The sequence below is a fragment of the Juglans regia genome, chromosome 5, assembly GCF_001411555.2.
Source record: "Juglans regia cultivar Chandler chromosome 5, Walnut 2.0, whole genome shotgun sequence".
Taxonomy (NCBI): Eukaryota; Viridiplantae; Streptophyta; class Magnoliopsida; order Fagales; family Juglandaceae; genus Juglans; species Juglans regia.
The window spans coordinates 20150349-20155823 of NC_049905.1; positions in this window are offsets into that span (position 1 = coordinate 20150349).

Consider the following 5475-nt stretch of genomic DNA (forward strand, 5'->3'; position numbering starts at 1 on the left):
ATGATACGAAGCATTATTAAAAAAGATAATGATATTTTTACACGTTCTTTATTACGATTTTACTATTCAACTATTTTTTTCATTTTACTCTTTGAATATAGATTAAAAATTTCAGAATATGACTTTCTACCATAATTTAGAAGAAAATAAATTTAATCAATTAAAGTAATCATATAATTTAATTAAAAATAAATTCAATTTAGGAAAATTGATATTCTTTTGCTCTTGGAGTCAATTTTTATAAAATTGAATTTATTTTGAATTAATTTATATTTTTACGTTAGTTGATTGAATTTATTTTCTTTTATATTAGATAAGAAAGTCATATTTTAAGATTTTTAATCTAAATTCAAATAATAAAAGAAAAAAAAAAGTTAAATAGTAAAATAATAGTAAAAAAGGTTTAAGAATATCATTATCCTATTAATTGAGCAAGTATGATAATAATAAACAATTGTTGTAAAAATCATTACAAGATAGTTATACTCGATAATATTTATGAGATAATTATGACAAAATGACATCCCACCAATCCTTTTTTTGACAAAACGACAGAACTCTTTAACAAGTCAAAATATTCATTGGCTAAAGAGTCCTAAGGAGATTGAAAAGATGAAAGCTGAAAGGGTAAAATACACACACACATACATACATATATATGTATCTTATACTATAAAAGTGGCTATCCTTAAATGAACATGAATGAACAGTCACTTTTATTTGACACTTTATTTTTTCATTTTTGTCCCTACGTAGTTGATTGTTATTACAGTTTGTCCTAGCTCTTGTATTTTAATTTCTGCTTGTATTCTTATGTGAGTGATCTTTATTATGATTTCGTCTTTGGTTCCTGTGTTATTTGATTTTTTTTTTTGTTTCATTGATGCCCCTATTTGATTTGAGTCTTATTATGTTTTTGCCCCTGCTTGATGAATAGAATTTTTTACCACCATTTTTTTCCAGTTTTGCCTTGTGTTTTCTTTAGAAATTCCCTTCCCTTTTGTGTTTTTCTTAAATTTACCGACTTATCTCTTTGATTTCCAATTTTGTCCCTCATGCAGTGTCGCATCTTTCACAAATTAGTCTGAGGCCCCGTCTGGAAGTTGGACTGAATTGAGATCAACTCAATTCAGTTTAATTTTAAGCTGAGTTTAACATCCAAATACTTAACTCTCAAATCACTAAACTCATTTCAACTCAAAATCTCTTTACACACGAGATCCATAACACTTTTCAATTTCTTATAAATACAATACATCTAAGCTCATTTTAGGTAGACCCCACAAAACTTATTTCACCATCTCAACCTACTACTATTTATAAAGAACGCAATTCATCTCAACATCCAAACGGGTCCTGAAAGTTCTATCTCTCTCATCGGCCGAAATTTTTTTTTTTGTAACTTTTGGCTTTGGTTTGTTTTACATCAGTCCCCATTTTTTTTTTTGGATCGTGCTATAGCCCCCCTGGGAGCTCCCGCTGGGGGCTATAGGCATATATTGTATGTGTTTTTTTTTAAGTTGTTTTTTATATAATATTTTTTAAAAAATAAAATAAATTTAGAACATCATTAAAAATACTTTTTTAATCAAGAAGTAAAAAAAAAGTTATTAAAAAAATACTTCCTTAATCACGACGTAAAATAAAAAATCATAAAAAAATATTTTATATTTTACTTCGTGATTAAGCAAGTATTATTTAATAATATTATAAATTTTTTTATTTTTTAAAAATATTTAAAATCATTAAAAACATCTATATAAAAAAAGAATTAAAAAATACACATGATAAAATACACTAGAGCTCTAGCGGGAGCTCCCAGCGGGAGCCCCTAGCGGGAGCTCCAGCATTATCCTTTTTTTTTTATATTACAACTTTCTTTGTAGAAATCTAGGCAATGCCAACGTACACAGGTCGTACATAAGAGAATCAACTCCCAAACTAATGAAAGGACACTTAAATCGGATAGTTAATTAACCCAAAAAACTCAAAATTCTATCTCATTAAAAATTTGTAGAATAAAAAAGAGGGTGAGAAGATCTGAGAGATCAACAATAGAAACCATATCAGTGGGCTATAACAGTAGGCATCTTGCGTCATTTCTATTGAGAATACACACTGTTTTGTTTGATTATTAGATAGAGTAGAAGAAGATGTTATTCGTTTGATTTTCAGATAGACCAGAAAACTATTAAAGATAATAGACTAATAGAAAAACGTGAACTTTTTCAAAAATGGTATAAAAAAATTATGAAGAATAAGAAAAGTTCATTTGACCTTATCGGTCAGATGTCTAGTGCTAGACGACTAATGAAGTAATGATCAGAGCTCCAAAGAATATAGCATAGAAAGTTAACAATATTATAATATTAATTTAAATAAAAATTTTATTTATCATATTGTACACCACACAACACATCTGTTAATTTTGTTTCCTTTTTCTCATAACAAATAGATGTGATATATAAATAATGAATAAAATAACTCAATTAGTTTTACAAGAATAACATAAAATAAAATCATTTAAACAAAATAAAATTTTAAAACTATATTATTTTCGCGTTCTAAAATTTAAAGAGTCATACTTGAAAAATATGTTTGGTTCATTAGCACTACAAATATCCCATTTAGTTTAGATTTTTAAAATTTTTGGAAGATTTTCAAACACTTGGCTTAATTTAAAAGTCATCCGCTAGATTTAAAATAAATACCTGAGATAACAATATTTTTTTTCAAGATTTTCTAAAATTCTAAGTTTATTTCATGTAAGAACATTTGTCGTATTTGCAAAATATATTGTGACACATGCTATATATAATTTCATGTAGGAACAGTGGCATAAGAGATTTAATATTCTGTCCATCGGTGACTTAATCAATAACATAAATTTTTTTCTTAAATTTTATACTTTTTTAAAATGAATTATTACTATAATCTATTCATGCATTTTTTTTTTTTTTCACCAACCGGGCGCTACCTGCATCCACTTCATGAAAGATGGATGCTTTTCTTTTACCAAATATCCATTGCTGTCCCATTAAATTTCACAAAAAAACCATCCGACGCCACCAATTCAAAGCAAATCGAGAAGATGACCAATAAATTAGATAAGAAGAAATTAGAATGACTTGCGTCAATAATAATAAATAATTTATTTAATAATATTGACGGGACAGCACCTCAGGAGAGTTTAGCCACTGATAATTATAACAATAACATTATAATATGTAGTTCATGAAGTGACGAATGGGTTGATGATAGGGCAAAATGCCACGGGCCTCTGAGCTCACCCTCTATCCAATTGGAGCAATATAGGATCTCCAAAAGTGTTTCTTCATAATAGTCAAAAAGCCATAAAAACAAAGAAATATTGCATGATTTTTATCAGATGGGCCTTGGAGCAGCTATACTGGAAGACCCGATAGTCATTGGATTTGGGAGAGTCCCTGTGCCAAGTTTTGATATTTATAAGTTAAACAAAAAATAATTTTAAATATAATCTTTTGAGTGTGCAAGTTACGTGCCTTTTTTAAAAAAAAAAAAAAAAAAGTTTATTAATAAAAAATAATTTCATGTAGATTCCAAATTTATCTTTTCTTTTTTAAAAAAAAAAAAAAAAAACCCACAAGATTTGCATATCTATAATATAAATATCATTTCTATGAAAAAATAACTTAAAATATGCCTATGAAGTTTGGAGCCAGGTGACCTTTGGCTCGACCCATTTCCTTGGTTCGCGGGGAGGTAACCTGTTCACGTAGTCTGTTACTGGACTCGTTCCCACCTATTGACAATCACGACGAAGGTAAGTCTTTTTCCTTTCAATAGCTGAGGACTGACCCGTATTTTGTCGCAGGAGGGATAAGGCAACCTTTAGACATATCGTTCCCTCTGGCATCCCACGGGAGAGGTAAGTTATTCGGGCAGGCTATAACTGGATCTGCTCCTACCTATTGACACTCACAATGAAAGTAAGTTTTTATCTTCAGATGGTCGAGGGCCGACCTGCACTTGTTTGCGCGAAGGATATAGCAGCCTTAGGCATTGAACTCGTCCCTTTGGCCTCGTGGGGAGGTAAGCTGCTGATGGAGATTTCACTGATAGAGATTTCACTGATTGGCATTGAACTCGTCCCTTTGGCCTCGTGGCCGTAAGTGAGGGTGAAAGGAGTTTCCCTCGTTAGCCTTTTCACTGTGACCCGATAGGCGACAGCAGGAAGTTCTTCTGCCCATGCCCCATTACTATTGTCAAGCAGCTTCTTGAGCATTCTCATCAATGTTTTGTTGGTCGCCTTCACTTGCCCATTAGATTGGGGGTGCCCTAGTGATGAGTATCGAAACTCAATTCCTGATTTTCGACACCAATTATGGTGGTGATAGTGCGAGGGATGCCAAATTTGAAAACCACCATATTCCATAGGAATCACGTGATGTTGTTCGCCGTGATGGTTGCTAAGGCCTCTACCCACTTGGTGAAGTAGTCCACATCTATCATTACAAACTTTACTCCTCCCTTACCAAAGGGAAGTGGGCCGACTAAATCAATTCCCCATTGGGCGAAAGGCCAAGGAGAAGTGATCAATGTCAATTCTTCCAGTAGGCAGTGGGGGCACCTTAGTTTATTCTTGGCACTTTCGGCATTTCTACGCATACTGCTCGACATCTCTCAAGGCCCAGGGCCAGTAATACCCTGCCCTCAGTACCTTTTCGGCTAGCACCTTTCCTCCCGAGTGACTGCCGAAGATCTCTTCATGTATCTTTGCCAACACGTACTGTGCTTTTTCAAGGAAGATGCACCTCAAGAGAGGTGTCGAGTGGCCCCTTCAGTACATAATTCCCTCGATCAAAGTGTAGCTTGCTGCTCGGTTTCTGATCTTTCTAGCCTCGTGCCTATCATCGGGAACCTCATTGGTATCCAAGTACTTGAGTTTGTCCCTCACCCAATATGTGGCTTTGGGCGCCAACTTATCCACTTTCTGATTTTCTGCCATCGGCATCTACTGAATCTAGAAGTATTTGAAATAGGGGCACTCGGCTTCTACTAGTGCCAAGTATTTTTTTTTAATTTTTCACTCTTTACAGAAAACTCCCATCGCACTTGATTGACCACCACTCAAGAGTTGGCATGTACTTCAATTTTGATGGCACCCAAAGATCTGGCCACAACCAACCTTGAAAGCAGCGCTTCGTACTCCGCTTCGTTGTTTCTAGTTTTGAAAGCCAATTTGATGGCGTAATTGTACTTTGTTCCTTCGGATGTAGCGATATGCACCCTTACTCCCCTTCTAGTCCGACAAGATGAGCCATTTACGAAAACTTGCCAGGGCTTCGTGGGAGGTGCATGATCTCTTTTTGCCGAGAAACCAATAAACTCGACAATGAAGTCTACCAGTACTTGCCCCTTGATGGTGTTCTGCGGTGCACTGTCGATGTCAAATTTGCTCATTTCTACTGCCCAGTTCATGAGCCAACCTGA